Genomic DNA, 8,220 nt, shown 5'->3' on the forward strand with positions numbered 1-8,220 from the left:
TTTTGCCTGATCCACCTCCAGACCTGTTGGGAAACAGTTACTGATCACTTTTAATGTGGTAAGTCGGCCAGAAAACACGTGGCAGCCAAAACAGTGGAGGAGGGGAAAATGGCCAAAAACGCTGACCCCGGGGTCAAGGAAATGGCCGTTTTGGGAGCCCACGCAAAACTGCCTCTTTTTTGCCTGATCCACCTCCAGACCTGTTGGGAAACAGTTACTGATCACTTTTAATGTGGTAAGTCGGCCAGAAAACAAGTGGCAGCCAAAACAGTGGAGGAGGGGAAAATGGCCAAAAACGCTGACCCCGGGGTCAAGGAAATGGCCGTTTTGGGAGCCCACGCAAAACTGCCTCTTTTTTGCCTGATCCACCTCCAGACCTGTTGGGAAACAGTTACTGATCACTTTTAATGTGGTAAGTCGGCCAGAAAACAAGTGGCAGCCAAAACAGTGGAGGAGGGGAAAATGGCCAAAAACGCTGACCCCGGGGTCAAGGAAATGGCCGTTTTGGGAGCCCACGCAAAACTGCCTCTTTTTTGCCTGATCCACCTCCAGACCTGTTGGGAACAGTTACTGATCACTTTTAATGTGGTAAGTCGGCCAGAAAACAAGTGGCAGCCAAAACAGTGGAGGAGGGGAAAACGCTGACCCCGGGGTCAAGGAAATGGCCGTTTTGGGAGCCCACGCAAAACTGCCTCTTTTTTGCCTGATCCACCTCCAGACCTGTTGGGAAACAGTTACTGATCACTTTTAATGTGGTAAGTCGGCCAGAAAACAAGTGGCAGCCAAAACAGTGGAGGAGGGGAAAATGGCCAAAAACGCTGACCCCGGGGTCAAGGAAATGGCCGTTTTGGGAGCCCACGCAAAACTGCCTCTTTTTTGCCTGATCCACCTCCAGACCTGTTGGGAAACAGTTACTGATCACTTTTAATGTGGTAAGTCGGCCAGAAAACAAGTGGCAGCCAAAACAGTGGAGGAGGGGAAAACGCTGACCCCGGGGTCAAGGAAATGGCCGTTTTGGGAGCGGACGCAAAACTGCCTCTTTTTGCCTGATCCACCTCCAGACCTGTTGGGAAACAGTTACTGATCACTTTTAATGTGGTAAGTCGGCCAGAAAACAAGTGGCAGCCAAAACAGTGGAGGAGGGGAAAATGGCCAAAAACGCTGACCCCGGGGTCAAGGAAATGGCCGTTTTGGGAGCCCACGCAAAACTGCCTCTTTTTTGCCTGATCCACCTCCAGACCTGTTGGGAAACAGTTACTGATCACTTTTAATGTGGTAAGTCGGCCAGAAAACACGTGGCAGCCAAAACAGTGGAGGAGGGGAAAATGGCCAAAAACGCTGACCCCGGGGTCAAGGAAATGGCCGTTTTGGGAGCCCACGCAAAACTGCCTCTTTTTTGCCTGATCCACCTCCAGACCTGTTGGGAAACAGTTACTGATCACTTTTAATGTGGTAAGTCGGCCAGAAAACAAGTGGCAGCCAAAACAGTGGAGGAGGGGAAAATGGCCAAAAACGCTGACCCCGGGGTCAAGGAAATGGCCGTTTTGGGAGCCCACGCAAAACTGCCTCTTTTTTGCCTGATCCACCTCCAGACCTGTTGGGAAACAGTTACTGATCACTTTTAATGTGGTAAGTCGGCCAGAAAACAAGTGGCAGCCAAAACAGTGGAGGAGGGGAAAATGGCCAAAAACGCTGACCAAGGTCAAGGAAATGGCCGTTTTGGGAGCCCACGCAAAACTGCCTCTTTTTTGCCTGATCCACCTCCAGACCTGTTGGGAAACAGTTACTGATCACTTTTAATGTGGTAAGTCGGCCAGAAAACAAGTGGCAGCCAAAACAGTGGAGGAGGGGAAAACGCTGACCCCGGGGTCAAGGAAATGGCCATTTTGGGAGCCCACGCAAAACTGCCTCTTTTTTGCCTGATCCACCTCCAGACCTGTTGGGAAACAGTTACTGATCACTTTTAATGTGGTAAGTCGGCCAGAAAACAAGTGGCAGCCAAAACAGTGGAGGAGGGGAAAACGCTGACCCCGGGGTCAAGGAAATGGCCATTTTGGGAGCCCACGCAAAACTGCCTCTTTTTTGCCTGATCCACCTCCAGACCTGTTGGGAAACAGTTACTGATCACTTTTAATGTGGTAAGTCGGCCAGAAAACAAGTGGCAGCCAAAACAGTGGAGGAGGGGAAAATGGCCAAAAACGCTGACCCCGGGGTCAAGGAAATGGCCGTTTTGGGAGCCCACGCAAAACTGCCTCTTTTTTGCCTGATCCACCTCCAGACCTGTTGGGAAACAGTTACTGATCACTTTTAATGTGGTAAGTCGGCCAGAAAACAAGTGGCAGCCAAAACAGTGGAGGAGGGGAAAATGGCCAAAAACGCTGACCCCGGGGTCAAGGAAATGGCCGTTTTGGGAGCCCACGCAAAACTGCCTCTTTTTTGCCTGATCCACCTCCAGACCTGTTGGGAAACAGTTACTGATCACTTTTAATGTGGTAAGTCGGCCAGAAAACACGTGGCAGCCAAAACAGTGGAGGAGGGGAAAATGGCCAAAAACGCTGACCCCGGGGTCAAGGAAATGGCCGTTTTGGGAGCCCACGCAAAACTGCCTCTTTTTTGCCTGATCCACCTCCAGACCTGTTGGGAAACAGTTACTGATCACTTTTAATGTGGTAAGTCGGCCAGAAAACAAGTGGCAGCCAAAACAGTGGAGGAGGGGAAAATGGCCAAAAACGCTGACCCCGGGGTCAAGGAAATGGCCGTTTTGGGAGCCCACGCAAAACTGCCTCTTTTTTGCCTGATCCACCTCCAGACCTGTTGGGAAACAGTTACTGATCACTTTTAATGTGGTAAGTCGGCCAGAAAACAAGTGGCAGCCAAAACAGTGGAGGAGGGGAAAACGCTGACCCCGGGGTCAAGGAAATGGCCATTTTGGGAGCCCACGCAAAACTGCCTCTTTTTTGCCTGATCCACCTCCAGACCTGTTGGGAAACAGTTACTGATCACTTTTAATGTGGTAAGTCGGCCAGAAAACAAGTGGCAGCCAAAACAGTGGAGGAGGGGAAAATGGCCAAAAACGCTGACCCCGGGGTCAAGGAAATGGCCGTTTTGGGAGCCCACGCAAAACTGCCTCTTTTTTGCCTGATCCACCTCCAGACCTGTTGGGAAACAGTTACTGATCACTTTTAATGTGGTAAGTCGGCCAGAAAACAAGTGGCAGCCAAAACAGTGGAGGAGGGGAAAATGGCCAAAAACGCTGACCCCGGGGTCAAGGAAATGGCCGTTTTGGGAGCCCACGCAAAACTGCCTCTTTTTTGCCTGATCCACCTCCAGACCTGTTGGGAAACAGTTACTGATCACTTTTAATGTGGTAAGTCGGCCAGAAAACAAGTGGCAGCCAAAACAGTGGAGGAGGGGAAAATGGCCAAAAACGCTGACCCCGGGGTCAAGGAAATGGCCGTTTTGGGAGCCCACGCAAAACTGCCTCTTTTTTGCCTGATCCACCTCCAGACCTGTTGGGAAACAGTTACTGATCACTTTTAATGTGGTAAGTCGGCCAGAAAACAAGTGGCAGCCAAAACAGTGGAGGAGGGGAAAATGGCCAAAAACGCTGACCCCGGGGTCAAGGAAATGGCCGTTTTGGGAGCCCACGCAAAACTGCCTCTTTTTTGCCTGATCCACCTCCAGACCTGTTGGGAAACAGTTACTGATCACTTTTAATGTGGTAAGTCGGCCAGAAAACAAGTGGCAGCCAAAACAGTGGAGGAGGGGAAAATGGCCAAAAACGCTGACCCCGGGGTCAAGGAAATGGCCGTTTTGGGAGCCCACGCAAAACTGCCTCTTTTTTGCCTGATCCACCTCCAGACCTGTTGGGAAACAGTTACTGATCACTTTTAATGTGGTAAGTCGGCCAGAAAACAAGTGGCAGCCAAAACAGTGGAGGAGGGGAAAATGGCCAAAAACGCTGACCCCGGGGTCAAGGAAATGGCCGTTTTGGGAGCCCACGCAAAACTGCCTCTTTTTTGCCTGATCCACCTCCAGACCTGTTGGGAAACAGTTACTGATCACTTTTAATGTGGTAAGTCGGCCAGAAAACAAGTGGCAGCCAAAACAGTGGAGGAGGGGAAAATGGCCAAAAACGCTGACCCCGGGGTCAAGGAAATGGCCGTTTTGGGAGCCCACGCAAAACTGCCTCTTTTTTGCCTGATCCACCTCCAGACCTGTTGGGAAACAGTTACTGATCACTTTTAATGTGGTAAGTCGGCCAGAAAACAAGTGGCAGCCAAAACAGTGGAGGAGGGAAAATGGCCAAAAACGCTGACCCCGGGGTCAAGGAAATGGCCGTTTTGGGAGCGGACGCAAAACTGCCTCTTTTTTGCCTGATCCACCTCCAGACCTGTTGGGAAACAGTTACTGATCACTTTTAATGTGGTAAGTCGGCCAGAAAACAAGTGGCAGCCAAAACAGTGGAGGAGGGGAAAACGCTGACCCCGGGGTCAAGGAAATGGCCATTTTGGGAGCCCACGCAAAACTGCCTCTTTTTTGCCTGATCCACCTCCAGACCTGTTGGGAAACAGTTACTGATCACTTTTAATGTGGTAAGTCGGCCAGAAAACAAGTGGCAGCCAAAACAGTGGAGGAGGGGAAAATGGCCAAAAACGCTGACCCCGGGGTCAAGGAAATGGCCGTTTTGGGAGCCCACGCAAAACTGCCTCTTTTTTGCCTGATCCACCTCCAGACCTGTTGGGAAACAGTTACTGATCACTTTTAATGTGGTAAGTCGGCCAGAAAACAAGTGGCAGCCAAAACAGTGGAGGAGGGGAAAATGGCCAAAAACGCTGACCCCGGGGTCAAGGAAATGGCCGTTTTGGGAGCCCACGCAAAACTGCCTCTTTTTTGCCTGATCCACCTCCAGACCTGTTGGGAAACAGTTACTGATCACTTTTAATGTGGTAAGTCGGCCAGAAAACAAGTGGCAGCCAAAACAGTGGAGGAGGGGAAAATGGCCAAAAACGCTGACCCCGGGGTCAAGGAAATGGCCGTTTTGGGAGCCCACGCAAAACTGCCTCTTTTTTGCCTGATCCACCTCCAGACCTGTTGGGAAACAGTTACTGATCACTTTTAATGTGGTAAGTCGGCCAGAAAACACGTGGCAGCCAAAACAGTGGAGGAGGGGAAAATGGCCAAAAACGCTGACCCCGGGGTCAAGGAAATGGCCGTTTTGGGAGCCCACGCAAAACTGCCTCTTTTTTGCCTGATCCACCTCCAGACCTGTTGGGAAACAGTTACTGATCACTTTTAATGTGGTAAGTCGGCCAGAAAACAAGTGGCAGCCAAAACAGTGGAGGAGGGGAAAATGGCCAAAAACGCTGACCCCGGGGTCAAGGAAATGGCCGTTTTGGGAGCCCACGCAAAACTGCCTCTTTTTTGCCTGATCCACCTCCAGACCTGTTGGGAAACAGTTACTGATCACTTTTAATGTGGTAAGTCGGCCAGAAAACAAGTGGCAGCCAAAACAGTGGAGGAGGGGAAAATGGCCAAAAACGCTGACCAAGGGTCAAGGAAATGGCCGTTTTGGGAGCCCACGCAAAACTGCCTCTTTTTTGCCTGATCCACCTCCAGACCTGTTGGGAAACAGTTACTGATCACTTTTAATGTGGTAAGTCGGCCAGAAAACAAGTGGCAGCCAAAACAGTGGAGGAGGGGAAAACGCTGACCCCGGGGTCAAGGAAATGGCCATTTTGGGAGCCCACGCAAAACTGCCTCTTTTTTGCCTGATCCACCTCCAGACCTGTTGGGAAACAGTTACTGATCACTTTTAATGTGGTAAGTCGGCCAGAAAACAAGTGGCAGCCAAAACAGTGGAGGAGGGGAAAATGGCCAAAAACGCTGACCCCGGGGTCAAGGAAATGGCCGTTTTGGGAGCCCACGCAAAACTGCCTCTTTTTTGCCTGATCCACCTCCAGACCTGTTGGGAAACAGTTACTGATCACTTTTAATGTGGTAAGTCGGCCAGAAAACAAGTGGCAGCCAAAACAGTGGAGGAGGGGAAAATGGCCAAAAACGCTGACCCCGGGGTCAAGGAAATGGCCGTTTTGGGAGCGGACGCAAAACTGCCTCTTTTTTGCCTGATCCACCTCCAGACCTGTTGGGAAACAGTTACTGATCACTTTTAATGTGGTAAGTCGGCCAGAAAACAAGTGGCAGCCAAAACAGTGGAGGAGGGGAAAACGCTGACCCCGGGGTCAAGGAAATGGCCATTTTGGGAGCCCACGCAAAACTGCCTCTTTTTTGCCTGATCCACCTCCAGACCTGTTGGGAAACAGTTACTGATCACTTTTAATGTGGTAAGTCGGCCAGAAAACAAGTGGCAGCCAAAACAGTGGAGGAGGGGAAAATGGCCAAAAACGCTGACCCCGGGGTCAAGGAAATGGCCGTTTTGGGAGCCCACGCAAAACTGCCTCTTTTTTGCCTGATCCACCTCCAGACCTGTTGGGAAACAGTTACTGATCACTTTTAATGTGGTAAGTCGGCCAGAAAACAAGTGGCAGCCAAAACAGTGGAGGAGGGGAAAATGGCCAAAAATGCTGACCCCGGGGTCAAGGAAATGGCCGTTTTGGGAGCCCACGCAAAACTGCCTCTTTTTTGCCTGATCCACCTCCAGACCTGTTGGGAAACAGTTACTGATCACTTTTAATGTGGTAAGTCGGCCAGAAAACAAGTGGCAGCCAAAACAGTGGAGGAGGGGAAAACGCTGACCCCGGGGGTCAAGGAAATGGCCGTTTTGGGAGCCCACGCAAAACTGCCTCTTTTTTGCCTGATCCACCTCCAGACCTGTTGGGAAACAGTTACTGATCACTTTTAATGTGGTAAGTCGGCCAGAAACAAGTGGCAGCCAAAACAGTGGAGGAGGGGAAAATGGCCAAAAACGCTGACCCCGGGGTCAAGGAAATGGCCGTTTTGGGAGCCCACGCAAAACTGCCTCTTTTTTGCCTGATCCACCTCCAGACCTGTTGGGAAACAGTTACTGATCACTTTTAATGTGGTAAGTCGGCCAGAAAACAAGTGGCAGCCAAAACAGTGGAGGAGGGGAAAATGGCCAAAAACGCTGACCCCGGGGTCAAGGAAATGGCCGTTTTGGGAGCCCACGCAAAACTGCCTCTTTTTTGCCTGATCCACCTCCAGACCTGTTGGGAAACAGTTACTGATCACTTTTAATGTGGTAAGTCGGCCAGAAAACAAGTGGCAGCCAAAACAGTGGAGGAGGGGAAAATGGCCAAAAACGCTGACCCCGGGGTCAAGGAAATGGCCGTTTTGGGAGCCCACGCAAAACTGCCTCTTTTTTGCCTGATCCACCTCCAGACCTGTTGGGAAACAGTTACTGATCACTTTTAATGTGGTAAGTCGGCCAGAAAACAAGTGGCAGCCAAAACAGTGGAGGAGGGGAAAATGGCCAAAAACGCTGACCCCGGGGTCAAGGAAATGGCCGTTTTGGGAGCCCACGCAAAACTGCCTCTTTTTTGCCTGATCCACCTCCAGACCTGTTGGGAAACAGTTACTGATCACTTTTAATGTGGTAAGTCGGCCAGAAAACAAGTGGCAGCCAAAACAGTGGAGGAGGGGAAAACGCTGACCCCGGGGTCAAGGAAATGGCCATTTTGGGAGCCCACGCAAAACTGCCTCTTTTTTGCCTGATCCACCTCCAGACCTGTTGGGAAACAGTTACTGATCACTTTTAATGTGGTAAGTCGGCCAGAAAACAAGTGGCAGCCAAAACAGTGGAGGAGGGGAAAATGGCCAAAAACGCTGACCCCGGGGTCAAGGAAATGGCCGTTTTGGGAGCCCACGCAAAACTGCCTCTTTTTTGCCTGATCCACCTCCAGACCTGTTGGGAAACAGTTACTGATCACTTTTAATGTGGTAAGTCGGCCAGAAAACAAGTGGCAGCCAAAACAGTGGAGGAGGGGAAAATGGCCAAAAACGCTGACCCCGGGGTCAAGGAAATGGCCGTTTTGGGAGCCCACGCAAAACTGCCTCTTTTTTGCCTGATCCACCTCCAGACCTGTTGGGAAACAGTTACTGATCACTTTTAATGTGGTAAGTCGGCCAGAAAACAAGTGGCAGCCAAAACAGTGGAGGAGGGGAAAATGGCCAAAAACGCTGACCCCGGGGTCAAGGAAATGGCCGTTTTGGGAGCCCACGCAAAACTGCCTCTTTTTTGCC

The sequence above is a fragment of the Pempheris klunzingeri genome, chromosome 4 (assembly GCF_042242105.1).
Source record: "Pempheris klunzingeri isolate RE-2024b chromosome 4, fPemKlu1.hap1, whole genome shotgun sequence".
NCBI lineage: Eukaryota > Metazoa > Chordata > Actinopteri > Acropomatiformes > Pempheridae > Pempheris > Pempheris klunzingeri.